Source organism: Dendropsophus ebraccatus, chromosome 8 (genome assembly GCF_027789765.1).
Source record: "Dendropsophus ebraccatus isolate aDenEbr1 chromosome 8, aDenEbr1.pat, whole genome shotgun sequence".
Classification (NCBI taxonomy): Eukaryota; Metazoa; Chordata; class Amphibia; order Anura; family Hylidae; genus Dendropsophus; species Dendropsophus ebraccatus.
Genome location: NC_091461.1, coordinates 24,981,857 through 25,001,800, shown reverse-complemented (window position 1 = coordinate 25,001,800; position 19,944 = coordinate 24,981,857). Strand labels below are relative to the sequence as shown.

General features: G+C 42.6%; 1 protein-coding gene across 5 annotated transcripts in view; it reads right to left on the bottom strand.

Moving 5' to 3' along the window:
* The window catches only part of PTPRE (protein tyrosine phosphatase receptor type E), a 187,699-nt gene that overhangs the window by 68,099 nt on the left and 99,656 nt on the right, over nucleotides 1-19,944 (bottom strand). The gene's annotated exons all lie outside the window — the stretch shown is intronic.

Genomic DNA, 19,944 nt, shown 5'->3' with positions numbered 1-19,944 from the left:
GCAGTGTAATGCTAAAAGGGGTTTTGAATAACCTTTCCTAAAGTGGTTAGACAGTCTCTACTTCTAAGACCATGTTCACATCTGTATTATGTGCTCTGGATGTTCTGCTCCACTCCAAAAGCAAAACAACGGAGATCACACACACTGACTACCAGGCACTAACAGCACCCAACAGGGCTTATTGTCTGTGGCTTTCTAGCATGGCATCCGCCATTTACCTCCAGAATGGCAGACACTCTATCTTAGCTCTGTATTCTGGCCAAAGGATAAGAATCCTTAAAGGAATATTCCACTCAAGCATAACTTTTCATATGCTGCTGCCTATAGTGAGACTAACAATTCCTTTCATACTTGTTATCATCTATTAAGTCTCCTTTCTCCAGTTACAAGATGGTGCAATCTACTGAAGACACTAAGATCTATGCGTGATCCTCTCTGTCCCCCCCCCTCCCCCCTTCTGAGACAGCTCATGTAAACAAGTCCCTGACTGGCTTTACCTGCCACTTTGTAGCTTCTTTGTAATATTGGGAAGGTTAATTTGAGGTCAAGTTGCTGATGAACTCACTGTGTTTAACCCTCCCAGTTGCAGATAAGGACTTGTTTACATCAGCCGTCTCAGAAAGGGGGGGGGGGAAGCTCACGCACAGTTTTTTGTGTCTTCAGCAGAAAGCAGCAGCTCAAATCTGGGGAGGGAGACTATATAGATAATAGAAAGTATAGAAGGAATTGTTAGTCTCACCATGGGCAGAAACATATGAAAAGTTAAGTTTGAGCTGAATACCCCTTTTAACAAAGGACCCGCTTTATTAACTCTGAATACCTTAACAAAGCATATAGAAATTAGTTACTTAAACTGGCCAGTTCTTCAGTGTATGATAGGTAAGGGTCCAACCCCTAGGACTCATGTCAATCATTGGAATAAATGCACAATTTTAGGGTATATTATAACAAAGAAGGGGGGCAGAGGTAGCAGACACATGGTGCCTGAGGGAGTCCAAAATGAAGTTAAAGGGGTTATCCAGGGCTACAAAAACATGGCCACTTTTCCCCCTACTGTTGTCTCCAGTTCAGGTGCAGTTTGCAATTAAGCTCCATTTACTTCAATGGAACTGAGTTTCAAAACCCCACCCAGACAACAGTAGGGGGAAAGTGGCCATGTTTTTGTAGCGCTGGATAACCCCTTTAATTTACTACATAAATGGAGTCGATTATTAGCATATAGTAGGTGAGGCCCCTGTCATAGATTTAGCATTAGAGCCCTAGGGGTTGTGTTGGTGGATTTGTCCATATACAGCTCCTCCTGGTACTGCCGCTCTGGTAGTGGTACTAGTAGTATTCTATCCTAAGGACACCACATTAGCTGATGATTTCACTTTAAGGTAATTGTTAGGATACGAGCTCCCGCTCCCCAGTATATACAGGCAGGCAATGCTTCATCTTACTGCTAATTTATAACTTGTCGTCATTCTCAGATTTACTGAGTGCTATTTTAACTTGCACATCTAGCGCGTTCTGTCCTATGGGCATTTCCTCTTCTATTACCCTATAAATAACATGATGCACAGTAAGCGGACATCGCCTCTTTATCTGCTACGCGTATCCAAAAACACATAGGACCATAAATATAACAGATGGAAAGATTACAGACACCTCCTGTCTATGGGCCCTATTACAGCAATGGACGCTATGTCCTCTATACCCTGTAAAGGTGGCCGCACACCTTCAATAGCTGTCAGATGGACAATTATTGGTGACCAATTTTATTCAGTGGGGGAGATTTATCAAACATGGTGTAAAGTGAAACTGGCTCAGTTGCCCCTAGCAACCAATCAGACTCCATCTTTTATTCCTCACGGACTCTTTGGAAAATGAAAGATGGAATCTGATTGGTTGCTAGGGGCAATGGAGTCAGTTTCACTTTACACATGTTTGATAAATCTCCCCACTCCATGACCACTCCATATATTATTATAGTCCGTGTTTGTCTAGACTTACAAAAACATGTCATTTTTCTTCTAGAAACAGCACCTCATCGACTATTGAAATGAATGGCGCTGAATTGTAATACCACACACAACCTAAGGACATGGGTAGCACTGTTTTTGCAAGAAAGTAGCTGTTTTTTTTATCCTATTAAAGGGGTACTCTGGCAAAAATCTTTTTCTTTCAAATCAACTAGTTTCAGAAAGTTATATAGATTGGTAAATGTATTCTATTTAAAAATCTCAAGTCCCATACTTCCCATACTTTTCAGTTGCTGCGTGTCCTGCAGGAAATGTTTTGTTTTCAGTCTGAAACAGTGCTCTCTGCTGCCACCTCTGTCCATGTCAGGAACTGTCCAGAACAGCAGCAAATCCCTATAGAAAATCTCTCCTGCTCTGGACAGTTCCTGGCAGCAGAGAGAACTGTGTCAGACTGGAAAGAATACACCAGGACATACAGCAGCTGATATGTATTGGAAGACTGGATTTTTAAATTGAAGTACATTACAAATCTATAAAACTTTCTGAAACCAGTTGACTTGAAGGAAAAAGATTTTCGCCGGAGTACCCCTTTAAGGGTTTACGTTGAGGATAGGCTACTAATAAAAAAAAATTAGAAAAACCCCTTTAAATAAAATAACTATAGTTTCGTAAAACCTAATTATTAGCAATTTAGTGTAATCTAGGGCTGCCTGGAAAAGCCCTTTAAGGGAACTCTGTTAGACGCTGTGTAATGTGCAGCGCTTGGTTATATATTACGGAATGGTGAGTTCTGAAGAGAGGTCAGGCAGTCTCCTCTCCACACTCATTACATGATGCCTCAGTCGGCTCCGGGAGTTCACTCTGTTTTTATCATTGGAAAGATGGTTGTAGTTTCCAGGGCAACAAAGAAATTGGAGAGAGTAGGGCTAAGATGTTAAAGGGTTTTCCGACATTCCCTTTATACGTTTCATATTTCAGAAAAATTTAGAGGAACACAAAGTCGTCTCCTATACGAGAGAAAGAAGTTGTTCACACCATGGCACTTAATCAGAGCTGCCCAGTGCCAGTTATTATGTTAGTGACTGGATCTTCCAAAGACTGTGTACATCCAGGGTTGTCTCCTGTTATCGGTGTTACCAAGCTGCAGTCCAAACATACAGTCGTCCATAGTACTCTATAGAGCTGTCAAAAGATTCATTAGCAGTGTCAAGCAACACTTTCAGGTTGAGAAATAACAGCCGCAGTTTGCACAACTACGGCCGTTGTTATGAAATACAGCCGTTGTTTTTTTTTACGTAGTGTGACCCTGGCCTATGACTGTATCCATGTTTTCCACGACTCCAAATGGCAACATCCAACTTCCCCAGCTGCCGAGTGTTCCGGTTCAGATGAACATTCTGAACCCAATCTTTCATCGAGTTCACTCAACACTGTTCATTAGGAAATGGGATTATACGGCTTGTGTGAAATACACCCAAAAAATGAAGAGTCACACTCACAAGAGTCAACTGTACAGTATCAAAATTATATAGCCGCATTACAGGTGATTCCATAGGCATGAAAAGCAAACCTAACCCTCAGGGAATGAAGTCCACAAACACCGTGAAGATGGAGATCAGGGTCTAGCACCATCACGTCTGCTGGACCAATGGTTCTTACCTGTCTCCCTATGCTGATGCTGATACTTCATACCCATCCCTGATTTAGACCCTGACTGATCAAAGTTTTGACCCGTTCCTAGGACATGTCAAAAGTTGTTGTCGTTGTTTTTTTGTTTTTTTTTAAAGCTGTGTCTCTTTATTGAATACTCGTTTTTAACCCTTGACATTATCATGACACAATCATCATTGGAGAGGAGCAAACCTTGAGAACAATTGGGTTCATCTGAACATGAGCGTGCGGTGTTTCATTGCTGAAGAAGTTGGATGTGACCCTAAAGCCCCTAGTACACAGAACCATGTGGAGAGCAAGCAAGCGCCGACCTATCAGGTCATCGCTCGCTTGCTCCTCATTCCCCCGGCCACTGCCGATGCCATTACACGAGCCGACAGTGAGCGAGGAGGGGCAGGTGAAAGCCGGGGGGAGGGGGGCAGAGAGCTGCCGGGGGGGTGCCTGTTCAGCCTGTTAAAAGACAACGATCAGCCGACATCGTGCATGTTGGTTGATTGTTGTCTTCCATCACATGAAATGATTACCGGCCGTACCGGCTAAGTACGGACGATAATTGGTTTGTGTAATAGGGCCTTAAGGCTGTCTGGAAAACATGGACACAGCCAGAGGCTATATCCGTGTTTTTCAGGGCTCCCTAGGGCTGCTTCCAACTTTAGCCACCGGTAATCATACGCCGTACGTTTGGGTTCAGACGTACCCGAGCATGCTCATCTCTAGTAATCATCTAGAAAGAAACTTTCCATCTGACAGTCGGACAATAGATCCTTTGTCTACCAATGATCTTTCCATGTTTCTGAAAGACCGCTCACCACTCCTCCTTCGCTCTGTGTTATTGATCATATGTATAGTCAATGTGAAAGACTGCAACTGCCAGGACTAATATGTGTTTGGCCGCTCAGGCGAAATGATTGTTGACTAGACGTTATTTCCACCAATAACCTAATCTACTGTATCTAATGTCCATGTGTATGGGCACCTTTAATATTTTCTAAGTGCACAGTGCTGGGACCATATGTGACCCAGTTTACCCTGTAGATACCCTCATGTATATTTGTCCTATGACGGATTGCTACAGCCAGGTCATTATGCTCCAAATCTCATCATCGAAACTATAAAGCAAAACTTTCCCGATATCAGCCGCAGGTGGGAGGACGCTCAGCGCTATTCTCTCATTGTAACTAACAATGGTTCACTCCGAATGTCAGTTAATGCAGCATTGAGGAGATTGAATATAGTCTGTGTGGGAGGAAGATTGCTGCAGAGGCTGCGGGGAGACACATATTCCAGGGTAATTTAGGGATTAGAAGATATATAGTCTGTTCAATGCTATAACACCCGGCTAACACCCTATAAGACACTAATGTGTCTCGTCCAAAGGGTGACAAGTGGAAACACAAGTTATTATAATTAGCAGGATTATACCACTGCATAGTGAATGAATGGACTGAGCAGCATGTGGCTTATGTCTGTAGGTGGGTATGTAACACAGATCTGTAGACTCGGTGCATTATATAAGTGTTATCTCATTATGGAAAAGATGGGAAAAGATGCCCAACAAGGCAGCCCTTACACCCTCCAACTATCACGCTCCTTAAAGGTAAATCTATATCTTTTACCGAATAATTCTGAAGACAGACCGTTCAGGGTTACACAGGGTTAGGGTCCTATTAGACGAGGCAAATTTTAACAATTAACGACTAACGATAAACAATCGCAAACGAGGTTGTTTAACGCTAACCTGAAATCATTCACCATATTACACAGGACTATAGTCGTTACTACGATCGTTTACTCCATCTGATCCCAGGAAAAATGTCCAATTACACTGAACAATTAGTGAACGAATGCAGAACAATTAGTGAACGATTAAAGGGGTTATCCAGCGCTACAAAAACATGGCCACTTTTCCCCCTACTGTTGTCTCCAGTTCAGGTGCAGTTTGCAATTAAGCTCGATTTACTTCAATGGAACTGTGTTTCAAAACCCCACCCAAACTTAAAACAGCAGTAAGGGGAAAGTGGCCATGTTTTTGTAGCGCTGGATAACCCCTTTAACCCCTTCGGGACCAGGCTAATTTTCGTTTTTGCGTTTTCGTTTTTTCCTCCTTGTGCTTAAAAGGCCATAGCACTTGCATTTTTACACCTAGAAACCCACACGAGCCCTTATTTTTTGCGTCACTAATTGTACTTTGCAATGACAGGCTGAATTTTTGCATAAAGTATACTACGAAACCAGAAAAAAATTCAAAGTGTGGTGAAATTGAAAAAAAAACAAAACGCATTTCTTTTATTTGGGGGGAATGTGTTTTTACGCCATTCACCCTGGGGTAAAACTGACTTGTTATGCATGTTCCTCAAGTTGTTACGATTAAAACGATATATAACATGTATAACTTATATTGTATCTGATGGCCTGTAAAAATTTCAAACCATTGTTAACAAATATACATTCCTTAAAATTGCTCCATTCCCAGGCTTATAGCGCTTTTATCCTTTGGTCTATGGGGCTGTGTGAGGTGTCATGATGTGTTCTTTCTATCGATACCTTGAATGCACATATACGACTTTTTGATCGCTTTTTATAAAAAAATTTCTGGATTTGATGCGACCAAAAATGCGTAATTTTGCACTTTATGATTTTTTTGCGCTGACGCCGTTTACCGTGCGAGATCAGGAATGTGATTAATTAATAGTTTGGGCGATTACGCACGCGGCAATAGCAAACATGTTTATTTATTTATTTGTTTACTTTTATTTATAACCTGGGAAAAGGGGGGTGATTCAGACTTTTATTAGGGGAGGGGGCTTTTTACATATAACAATACTTTTTTTTTCTTTTTTTTACACATATACTAGAAGCCCCCCGGGGGACTTCTAGTATATACACTGTGATCTCTCATTGAGATCTTTGCTGTATAGATATACAGCAAAGATCAATGAGATCGGCACTCGTTTGCTTTCGGCTGCTGCAGCCGAATACAAACGAGTGCCGAGCCGGGGACGGCGCCATCTTGGACGAGTCCCTGGCCGGCATCAGACAGGGAGATCTCCGCCACTAGACACCAGGGAAGTGCTGCAGCCGGTAATCGGATGCAGCTGTCATGTTTGACAGTTGCATCTGATTACTGTATTAGTGGGCACGGCGATCGGACAGTGCCCGCTAATACCGGCGGTCCCGGGCTACAAGCGGCACCCGGGACCGCCGTGGTTCAGAGCGGGGTCGCCGCACGGCCCCGTTCTGAATGCCCGCACCCGCGCGAGGACGTACAGTTACGTCCTCGTGCGGGAAAGGGTTAATAATGATTTTTGGGTCAGATCTAACGACACACAAACAATTTTTCTATTGTTGCCTGCAATTACACAGGACAATTATAGTTTAAATTCAAACGATATAACGATTTTCTGCATGATAATCGTCCCGTGTAATAGGGCCCTCAGGAACACCTAGCTGTTTTCTTCCAGAAACAGCATCACTCTTGTCCACAGTTTATATGTGATATTGCAACTCAGTTCAACTGACGTGAACGGAACCGGGTTATAGTACCCCACGTAATGGAAGAAAGTAACTGTGTTTCTCTAATCCTGGATAACCCCTTTAGGAACACTGGTAGACAGCCCAATGAGAACTGTACAAGTTAAAAAGAGCTTTATTTTTCACCAATGATTCACCGAGTTGAAATGTTTAGCAACATTGCAAATATTTTCTGAATTTTATCTTAATTTTTATCGCTTACTGATTAAGAGTTACTCAACGATTACTTCTCCATCCGTACCTCATAGAGCTAATAGACTCCTCTCCTCCAGGCTGTGCTGCCCTGCCCTGCTCTGTGGTGAGTCTGTCTATAAGATGGCTGACATGGAGGAGCATGTGACCATGCCCCACCCCCCAATGTCCACCACTGAGCCTGCATATGCCTATGGAGGACACTGGAGGTGGGGCATGGTCACATGCTCCTCCATGTCGGCCATTTTATGGACAGACTCCCCACAGAGCAGGACAGCCCAGCCTGGAGGAAAGGAGCCTGATTTTACACAGATATGCAAATGAGAAGTCCGTGGAGCCTCATTAAAGAGTCTCAAAACACAGGACTAGCCAGATATCCCTCCAGGAAGGACCCAGCCAAGGGGCAGCTCCTGTTAGGAAACCACCAAATCCACCATATTAAGTGGCCCTATAAGTCAGTGTAATGACAAGGGATAAACCAAGGCCAGGTAACCATCCACATACAGCTGTTTCGGGGTGTTGCCCCTCATCAGTGGGGAGCAGGATTCTGGCTAGGTGAGAGCAATGCCTAGTAGAGCCATAAGAGAAACAGATTGCTGAACTCAGGGAGACCAGCCAAATGACAACACTGCCGGCTGCTAGTGAAAGCGCTCAATGCAGTGAAGTCCTAGGTGCATTGCCCCCTGGGAAACATTAATATACAAAAGAGGAGTCCGTGGAGCCTCATTGAAGAGTCTATAAACACAGGACTAGCCAGATATCCCTCCAGGAAGGACCCAGCCAAGGGGTGGCTCCTGTTAGGAAACCACCAAATCCACCATATTAAGTGGCCCTATAAGTCAGTGTAATGACAAGGGATAAACCAAGGCTAGGTAACCATCCAAATACAGCTGTTTCGGGGTGTTGCCCCTCATCAGTGTGGAGCAGTCCTTCCTGGAGGGATATCTGGCTAGTCCTGTGTTTTGAGACTCTTCAATGAGGCTCCACGGACTCCCCTTTTGCATATTCATGTTTCCCAGGGGGCAATGCACCTAGGACTTCACTGCATTGAGCGCTTTCACTAGCAGCCGGCAGTGTTGTCATTTGGCTGGTCTCCCTGAGTTCAGCAATCTGTTTCTCTTGATTTTACACAGAGAGCTGCTGTCAGTAAGTGCAGTGAATACACTTACTTATACTACACACAAAACTATTTTACTATAAAGTGGCCAACCCCTTTAAGTTGCCCATACACCTACAAAAGCTGTCGACTAGAGATGGGCACAGCTTGAGCATGCTTGAGTCCGATCATTCGCTATTTGAATACCAGTGGCTGAAGACATTGGATGCAGCCCTAAGGAGTCTGGGAAAACATGGATACAGCCATAAGCCATAGGCTTTATATATGTTTTCCCATGGGGCTGCATGCAACCATCTGTATTCAAATGCTATACAATCGGACCTGAGCAGGCTCGAGTTGCGCTCATCTCTACTGTCGACCACTGAATGCTTTTTTGGCTGAAAGTTATCTCCTGTCCTACCCAGGAGAGGAGTAAAGTGAAAGCCACTACCAGACTCCTCTGGCACAAGCTTATCAATACTGCACTGGAGGTATGATCCTCAATGGCAATCACAGACCAAAACAAGAGACCAACATGCCACTTGACCGTGGATAAGTCTAAAGCTACCCCTGTTACTTCTCAAGTTAGATAGACTTCTCCACCAGGTACCCAGGTTGCATTTGGAGAGTGAAAAACCAATCGGTCAGTAGGCTGCTGAGGCCCCATAAGATATAGGTTGGCCAACTAGCCAGGTCAGTAACAACAGGGTTCAATGAGACAAAAGCAACAGGCCAGAGAATAAACAGTTCAATGGTCAAATACCCAGAGAAGCTTTAAGTATTGGAGGGACGTGCTGACCCTCTAGGAAGCTACACTGTTTTGAACCTCAAATTCTGATTCACCTTCCACTTGAACTGAAGAAGGAAGTTCCTTGGGAAGGACATTGAGTAGTAAATAATTCTTCAGAATTGACTTGTGAAAGAACTTATGTGTTACTACAGACTTTTTTAGTTGCTCACCAGACCGTCTCCACAACAAAATTCAAAGGCCCAATGTATTGCGATTTGACAGCATTTTCCTTTTTTTTTTTTGAGTATTTTTGGTATTTTCTGAGGTTCAACTAAATTTCATTGAATTGAGAAAACCAATCAGTTTGGTTATCATTCATGTATCATCTAAGATACTATTCAAGGGTCTGATTAAATTGTCAGTCAATTGCTGGACTCCAGATGGAAAGTAGAGGAAAGACAATTGAACTTTTTTCAAAAAAAGATATCCAAAACTTTGAAACGCACTTACCCACTCGCTGTCGGTGTGTGTAATAGCGCCAGCAGCAAGTGGGGAAAAGCAACTGAGCGCTGACCTGACAGGTTAGTGTTAGCAGGCTGTAATTTTAAATGCAAAATTAGAGGAAACGGCTAGAATAACTATTAGAAAAGTATGATTTTTATGGTAAGTTAAAACAATTACTTGCTTAGCATCCTTTAAGAAATGTCACCATTCCTCAAAGGCCCCCTTAAAGGGGAAGTATGAGCAGGTTAGATGAATCTAACCTGCTGATAGCCCCTTATAGCGTCGGGGATGCTGAGGAGAAAGATAAGTGTCTCACCTTCCCCCTCGGCACCAGTCACGCACACTGTTAGCCTGCCCCTACAGCGTTACCCGGCCCGCCCTCTCCAGTTACCAATATCATAGTTCCTCTTGGCATAAGAAAATTTATTCAATATTCAAGTAGCAAAGTTTGATTCTTTTATAGACTATATAGTGTTAGAAGATATAGTAAAGAAAATAATTCCAACATAATTTAAATCATATCACCACAGTGCCATTGGAAATCGGGATCAGCTGTGGCCATCCTCAGTTTCACAGGTCCTCAGAGACTCTCACTCTCTGGGATAAGCAGGTGGATGACATCATCCATTCTCCTGGAAAGTGAGAGTTTCTGAGGACCTGTGGAATCTAGGAATGGCACGGCTACGGCTTGAAGACCGAATCCCAATGTCCAATTGCACTGTGTTGATATGATTTAAAGTATGTTGGAATTATTTTCTGTATGTACACAATATCCTCTATAATAGAAACTAACTTTGTTACTTGAATATTGTTTGTCCTATTTTGAATTTTTATTGGATGCGACACCAAGACAAGCAACTTGGTTTAGGACAGAGTCACACAGTGCTTACAGGCACCAGTTTTACTTTTTGGATATTATTGATGAGAAAATTTAAAGTGGAAAGGTCTTAAACTGGTGTTAGATGGTGATTCCTGGGATAACACAGCCTCCACCAATACCTCGGAGGCATACTCCTTATTGACAAGTGGCCAAGACTCAACTTGCTGAAGTAGAACATGACACTTTCAGTGAAGTGATCTGCTCCATTTTTAATCTGGTTGGTCTGGCTACCACAGAAAAACATTTAATAAATGTCCAATAGTTTTTGCCAAAAACTAAGAATCTTTGTGATGCTTTTAAGGTTATAGGATGAACCCTGTCGGCATCAGTCTGTATTTTGACTGCATGCATTTGGGGTAAAAAGAAATAACCCAGGAGGCACAATTCCCCAAAACTCAGTAAAAAAAATAGTTTTTTTCTCAAGATTTATAGCACAGACCTAACATGTTTAATATGTGAAGACCAATCGAGGGAATTATATTGTTAGGTCATCCAGGTACACAAGTATAAATTTACCCATAAGGTTTCAAAGATGTCATTAACAGTTAGAGCATTACTATAGCCAAACAGCATAACTAGGTATTTATAGTGGCGTAGTGGCCGTAGGGATATTAAAAGCCATCTTCCACCTATCTGCTTCTCTAATCCGAACCTTGAGATCGAGCTTAAAGGGAATCCGTCAGCTCCCGGGCACTACCTAAGGTGCTGTCAGTGTGCTGTAGCTGGCAGCCCCCAGTGAGCATGGTGCCTTTTTGGTAATTTTCTGTGCAGCGGATTATGTACAATCTTACTGAACTAAAGAGTTACAGAGCTGGTGTTCGTGCCACACTTTGCATGCATCCTCCTCCCTCTTCATAAATAATCAATGGTGCCTGGCCTCCTGCTCGCTCAGCTTTTAGATTGCAGATCAGTCCTCTGTAGGCAGTTTATGTCTGAAAGAATCTGTTTTCCCTAATGTGTTGGAGCTGTGGTCTAGGGGTAACTCACCTGTCAAGAGACCTGCCAGTAGTTCATTCTCTGGTTCAAATCCCCTGATGGAAATTAAATAGATGTCCTTTAACTCATTATTGTATAAATTTTAAAGTGTAACTATAATTTCATTAGCCAAAAAATGAAATTTCTCAAATAAAAAGCCCACGTGTTACCCTTTAAAAAGATCCCTAAACTGCGTTGATAGCTTGTACGCTCGCTGAGATATCCCCAGTTGTTTGGCTCAGAAGAATAAATGATTTTTTCTCCTGGCTGCATGAAAGTGGGCGTGGCCTATCCCTCACCTCCCTGGCTGCGTCCCTCCAGTCACTGACCAGCACCTTAGCAGATGTATCACACGCAGTGGGATCAGATAGAGCCCCAGCATACAGTATCCCAATGTAAGATTAGATACAGAGCCCCAGCAGATGGTATCACACACAGTGGGATTAGATACAGTCATCTGCTCTCATTACACTGTAGGATAATGTCAGCCATGGAGGTGGGGGCACCTGCTACAGACCTCTGATAGTGAATGTTATATGTACTATGGAAGGACTACAGCTGTGTTGTGCTGGGACTTGTAGTCCTTCCCTCAGTGACTCACCCACTCTCCCTCATGCAGTACATAGGAGTCATGGCTGGGATGTCCCCCCTGGGTGAATTTCTGGAAACACTTGTCCCTCCATCCAGCTCTTCCCCTGCGCTGCTCCTCACACACAACACCCTCAGCTCTGCTATGTGATCTCTGTGAGTGGAGGGGGGAGAACGTGCTGCTAGGAGGGGGGAGGAGGGTTTGTTTATGTGTGTGTCAGGGCTGTTATCTGATGCTGCTGTCAGAGTCTCTACTCTAAGTACGGATCTGCAGGGAGGGGGCGTGTCCAGCAGGGGTGCAGAAATAAGTCAGAGCCAGACAGAGCTGTAAGGGCATAATCAGCCTTATGTATTTAAAAAACTGTTCATTTTAGGTTATTAATGTAAATTGCAAAAATTGTTATGATGCCCTAAGCTAACTAAAACTGAAAGGTCAAAATATTTTATAGTTACGCTTTAAGGCTATGTTCACACAGTACTTTTGCTTACTATTTTGGTCAGTATTTTGCAACCAAAACCAAAAATCGGATGTTGTTTCAAATTAGTAATTATTAAGTAAGTAGAAGACAGTCACAACATGACTGGGAAAAAAATCATCAACCGCTTACAAGGTCAAAAAGAGTGTTAACATCAGAGGAAAGGCTAGCAACACTCCGGGGGATACTAGACTTTAAGCACTGAGGTCCCATTTAACCATTTCCCCTTTATCCCTGTCCAAAAAACGGATTAGGCAACTAAAGCCGTGGGATCCCCAGAACTCTCTCAGTAGGACATTTTTCCATCGCAAAGAAAGAACAACTCTCAGAATGAATTGAACCAACTAATAGGGTTACTGTCAATTTCATATATTTTATCTGTCCTAGAGACAATGGGGTATTATCTACTGTAGTAACATTGACTAGATTACTAGAGAACTAACAGAGAAATCCCTAGATCCTTGACAACATTAACATCAAGAAAATTGACAGCAGAGCCAAAGTCAACAAAGGAAAATTCCAAAAATGTTTTGGTGTTGTAAGGTAAGCAAATAGGAACCAAGAATAGATGAGAAATCCCTGTCTGTCCAAGTGGTCTTCTCGAAAAACCACCTGGGTCTTAGGGCCCTATTCCACAGGAACGATAATTGACTGAATCGGCCCCATTCGGCCGATTATCGTTCGGTGGAATAGAGAGAACGATCAGCCGATAATCGTGTCATCGGCTGATCGTTCATTTAGGGCCAGACCTAAAATCATCGTTCCCCCACCGCACATCGCTACGGTGGAATAGCAGTGCGCGGCGGGCAACCGATGATTTGAGAAGCGCAGCATATATTACCTGCAGGGCTTCTTCTCCGCTCTGTCTTCCTCCCCGTGTCCCGCACGCTCTAGCTTCAGAATGGCCTGTCAGCTGACAGATCAATCGAGACTAGAGATGAGCGAACCTGGAGCATGCTTGAGTCCATCCGAACCCGAACTTTCAGCATTTGATTAGCGGTGGCTGCTGAAGTTGGATAAAGCCCTAAGGCTATGTGGAAAACATATATCCATGTTTTCCAGACAATCCTAGAGCTTTATCCAACTTCAGCAGCCACCGCTAATCAAATGCAGAACGATCGGGTTTGGATCGACTCAAGCATGCTCGAGGTTCGCTCATCTCTAATCGAGACATATCTTCTATTGAAGCTTGTGCTGGGTAATTCACAAAGAAATGACAGATGTGGCACCTCAAAGCAGTGGGATGCTATGCGCCATCTAGGGAAATCAAAGCAGTATTCTCCAACTTTTTCATCAAATTCAATTCAGTGGCATTAGGTGTTAAGACGAATGCCCAGGCATGAGGTTCTCCTTGAAGAAAGAAAATAATTGTCCACACTCACTGTTCTTCTAGGCTTGAAAAGTGGGGCCTAAGCTTGAAACACAGCTTGCAACTTTTTTGGAAATAAACCAACGCCTTCCCAGAAGTGGGATTGATCTGTGAATATGTAACAAATTAGGGGTCTGATCCTGAACGACTTAGATCAAAAGATACAGCCAACACTCCGGTCGACCCTGGTTGACTACACCTGTGACTTTACCAAAGCCTTCTTGTAAAGTTGGATGGACTTGGCTGCCACAGACCCACGTTGAGTCTGCAGAACAGAGCACGCAAAGATATTACATTGTCTTTTAGGAGATCCAAAAGATCAGGTATTGAAATTAAACATGCCCGATCCTTTTTCTTTTTTCCAACATCTTTTGTCAGTGAAAACTCAGGAAGACACTATACACATAAGAAGCCACTATACACATAAGAAGCCACTATACACATAAGACCGTCATCCGATCCCACCAAAATCAGTGAGTAAGGTTGAATTTTGTCCAATGTATACGAGGGCCTTTACAAGCGAAACTATTAGTTTGAATGTCTGTCTGGGTGGAGCTAAACTGCTGTCTTCCAAAGGCAACAAACATAATTCCAAAATAAACTATGTATCTGTCCAAAAAAATTACTAAAAAAATCAGTATAAAAGCAGAGAGATTTTATGAGTTTTTATGATCTTACCATAACAAGCATGTATTTTTGTTATTTAACACTCTTGCACAATACATTTTGTTTTCAGAAAAGGACTATATTTTTTTCCTAAAGGGGTACTCCGCTGAAAATCTTTTTCTTCCAAATCATCTGGTTTCAGAAAGTTACATAGATTTGTAATTTACTTATATTTAAAAAAATCTCATGTCTCCCCATACTTATCAAAACAAGAACGTAGGGATGCACAGCCCAAAATGCACGGTCCGGGTGCTAAACCTCTATATGAAAAAGCTCATTTACCAACCAACACCAAGATATAGAGAAACAATGGTAAGCACACCATGACATATTAACTAGAATTCATTCTTTATTGAAAATCACAAATACAAAATAATACGGCCAAAATACATGTCAAAACCCCCCTAAAAACAATTAAAATCGAACCTCATGATACAAGAGAAGTCAGGTGAATAGCCAACAACTCACTCCCTGGCCCATATATACAGCGAAGCTCACTGGTGCAATAATGTTAATAAGATATTACTGGTACTGTGCAAAATAAGCATCCTTCCTGCAAAGACCTATAAAGTGCAAGTGCATAACAATAAATACAGCAAAGTATACAGTGACACAAACATGTGATAAATAACTAACAAAATAAATGTACTATAAGCAGGCAAAAATCACAGTATATCACCAGAACCCAACAGTGGCACCAGAGAGCCTCTGGACCGGGAGACCAAACCCCACGCGTTCCGTCCACTAACTGGACTTTCTCAAGGGTAACATGATGGAGGGTAGAGCATGATTATATATCATAAAAAATTTGCATGATTGATATCACATGTGGCAAGCAGAGACGTTGTGGCACTGACCGTAAGGGAAGACCTCTCCATGCATGCGGTGTTGGATAAAGATGGCCGCAGTGGCGTGTAGAAAACAATACTGCGCATGCGCGAAATACAAAGAACATCTATAGGAAGTGATATCAGAGACGAGAACGAGGCTTGGTGTCGTGCGTTCCATCACCCAGAAGTATCCAAATGCTGGTGATGGCCGCTACTGACACTTTTACATATAGCGCACGCGCAGATATTATAGTATGGCGCATGCGCAATGAATACAATGTTAGAAAAAAGATAGTACTGCTATATTATAATGTATTATACCTGTCAGCGTTTCATCAGGTACCCTATTAGATCCTTATTAATAGACTCAGAGACATGTCTCTTAGGCTCCCAGATTTCTCCCTCTAAAACTACTAAGGTGTTCTCGCTGCCACTTAGTTATGTCTAATGCCAGCCATTGTCGCACCATAAGGCTATGTTCACACAACGTACTCGTTTTTGAAAGAACGCCCGTTCTTTTCATACAGCAATGTATGCATTGAAGTCCATGAAACAACAGCCATTGTTTTGAGTGCCAAACAATGGCCGTTGTTCAATGCATTGTGTGAAAACAACTGTTGTTGTTCCATCGACTTTAATGCATCTAATTGAAGTATGAAAAGAGCGGCCGTTGTTTTAATAGAAAACAAATGTCATTCTTTTCAAAAAAGAGTATGTTGTGTGAACATAGCCTAACAGAGCAGTGTAATGTGTAAAGTAACCACTCTCCGCAATGCACAGGAGTACAGGAAAGGGTTAAGGACAAATGCTGCATTCAGAGTCCCGAAGCTTCTCTGTGCTGGTGTCGTATTCAGAAAACGTCCCAGTTTTATTGGAATAATTAGTCGTCTTGTGGCAGGGATGTCTATTGATATATGTATGTACAGTATATGCTGTAGATATGGATGTATATGTAAATCAGACATCTGTCAGCTGGTGCATTATGGCCTCCTGGACTCATTCCAGACTGACTGCTTTACAATTACTGAGCATTTTCTTTCTGATAGAACATAACATTAATGTCGGTGTCTGAACGTCAATTCTTTGTCGGGAGGGGGACTTGCAGATTACAAAATGTAAAGCAAAACCTCAGTCAGGGTGAGAAAAAAATCTTTGCCGAAGGGAAACACTGTAATGCTGAAAAAGCAAAAAGTCTTCCCCAAATTATTGCCGCACACTTGGAGGCGTACAATTCTGTAGAAGAAAAAATGGAACGGTGGAGAATTGTGATTTTCTTTCACTAGAGCCTGGTGGGCTTCGGATTTAGGGGGGGTCTTCAGTAAAGATCTGTTTACATGGGCTGATTATTGTTTAAATAAGAGTTCCTAGGAATGCTTGTTCCCGATAATTGGTCCGTGTAAAAGAGCCAACGATCAGCTGGGGAATGAGAAGACTCTTGTTCGTCTGCTGATTGGATCTTTCATGCGGCAATTTAAATCATTGTTACTAGCCGCACATCGGCGATCTTGTTGATTGGCGTTCGTTTAATCAGCCTTTACACGGTTCAGTCAGTTAAAGGCCGGGCCACACTAACAATTACTGAATTGTTTGTTTAGCCCTTCAGCTGCATGAACAATTCAACCAACTGAACCGTATAAAGGCTGATTAATGTAGCGCCAATCAACAAGATGGGAGCTCATCATTGTGCAGCCTTTGATGACTAAAACGGCCTCTAGTGTATATAGGTGGATGGCACTCTGAGGCGGATAGATCCAGAAGAATATGTAGAGTAATACCCGGCACTCACCAAATCCATAGATTTCCTGGGGTATTGCTCTACTGTTTACTTTATTGTCTTCACTATTTATCATGATTTACGCCCACTCTTGCATGATTTACCCCCATTGTGTTACCCAAACTGATGAAGGCCATGTCTGACTGAAACGCATACTTGCTGTAAACTGATGCATACTGCACTAAATAAATAAATCCATTTGGTGAGTGCCAGGTATTACTCTACATATGCTAAAAGGGCCTCTAGTCCTAGGCAGGCTGGATTTCAGCATACCTAATTACTTTGCTCTCAGGGAGATAAGCCTCCACCAGAAGAGTTTGTTCCTAACATTTTTAGCTTACATGTGTATGTGAAGTTTGGGAGATATAGCTCTTGGCTGAGCAAGCGTTTGGCACTTGAAAATTTTTGACAGGAAAAAAAAAGAACAGGTGTACGTCGGTGATGTCATCATGGAATGTTCTGCAATTTTCTTCTAATGTTTTTAACATTTGAACTTATTCTGATGAAGGTTAGATGACTAGCTTGGCCGGGACAAAACGTTTAACTTTTTTGGCCTAAAAAAAGTCTTACAATCTGTTGAGGTTTAGAGGTGTCTAAAAAGGGGTCACAGAATGGCCGGTGTCAGAGAAGATTATCTTCATTTCTGGTAAATTTGGATGCGGGCGCACCCGTGTGCGCCCTCATCCCAATTCACCGATGCAAATTACAACAACAGCCGGGATTTATGCAAAAGATACGTTGTGTGAACATGACCTTATAATGGAGTCTCTTAGTTTCTGCTGCGGGGTACATGTAATGCTATTCAATAACCAATGAAGCAATAACATCAGTTAATTGTTCAATTTCTCAATTGACAAAGGTATATATGGCTATTTTCCCGTCCTCCCTATATATCATCACTGAATCCTATGTTGAAGTACCAAAAACTTGGCCAATGTCCATTGTTTATGAAGCTGACACTATAGATATATATACGTTTGTTGGGTACTGTTGCCAACTGGAATACTTAGCAATGTAAAGTTCTGATTCTCACTGGCTGCCTGCCATAGACACAACTATCCAGATAATGTAACACTGCATAATAAATTAGTATTCTAGGGAGGATGGATATCAAACCTTATGAGAGATGTAATGGTGCCAATATTGGTTGTCACTCAATTTTTCATTTACAACGATGATCATAGACGATGAACATTGACGAGCCAAAAAGTTTTATATCCATTACTAAAAATAACTGTTTTTGTTACATCACTGGAAGCCCCATTTAAGGAGCGTCTTTTGCCAAAATGCAATTTTTCTGTTTCTTCGGATCAATAATCATCGCTTCCTATGAGAATAAGAACCATTTATGAGAAGTTCCGCCTTTGTCCAGCCCTCTTAGGTTACAGAAATCAGCAGCTGATTGGTTGATCATGTCAACTGACCGAATCTGCTGCTTTAGATTGGCCAGAATATTCACTGCAGCTTGAACCTGTAGGCTCAATTACACTGAACGATTATCGGCCTTACTTGGCCAATTACCTACCAATAATCCCTCAGCGTAATAGCACATGTTGAGAGGCAAGGATGAGCCGACATGCACAATGTTAGCTGATTTTGTGATCTTTCAACATGTCCGCAGCAAGAGGATCAATAGGACAACAGCAGACTGCCACTAACTTCAATGGACCGCCCAAACAATCTAAGGATCGTTTGGATGGCCTCTCCTGCTACTCCCCTCTCGATGTCTGTGTATGTAATAGCACAGTGCAGCAAGGACTGAGCTGACAGATTGGTACTCGCTTTCCCAGCACATCGGGCAGTGTAATATGGCCTTTACTCGCACACATGATTTTCATTTACACTCATTCACTTCAAATTCAAATTTTAAATTTATCCAAAAAATTGGATTTGTCCAGGAATTTTGGACGTATCGCAAAATGTACAGTAGTAAAAGCAGAAGTCCGTTCTCCAGTACACTGAGAAGCGAAGCCCAGTGGGTGCATGCCTGTATGCAGGACTCCTTGCTCCACTATGGGGCCATGTTCCCACTTTGTAAGACACCGGCCGATCCGTGACCCGGCTGGGTCACGGAATGGCCGGTGTCAGAGAGGATCATCCTGGCCGGTACTGCAGTACCGGGTAGATGATCTTCACTGCTGTTGAATTCAGTATGCGGGTGCATTTGTGCGTGCCCACATAAGAATTCATTGTTGCACACAATGGAGTGTGCGGCCGAAGCCGCATGCCCCATTGTGTGCACTGACAGGTTCTCTGTGGCCGCTATTCAATGAATAGCCGGCGCAGAAAACTGCCATGTCCTTGTGGCACCGCTAGCGATCCCGGACGGAGTGTATACTATGTGTATACACTCCGGCCGGGATTCCCTTAGCTGGCAGCACAATGTAGGTTCAGTAGTAATCACGTCCGATGTTGAAAATCGTCAAAAACGACCGTGATTACTACTGAACTTACGTTGTGTGAACATAGCCTGAATCTGGATCAGCAATTGAATCCAAATTTAATGGCATTTTTTTTTCTCGAGTTAAACCTCCCAAAATGAATTTCAGGATAAAGCTTTTCCCCAAATAATAGTAGAATTAACATTTAGAATAAAATCATGGTTTTCCTGTAATACAGTTAAATTTCCTTTAATCCTGCGTCAAAGAGTCGAGAAGTTCTGATAACTGAACGTTATTGTCACTACAGGTCTGCAATA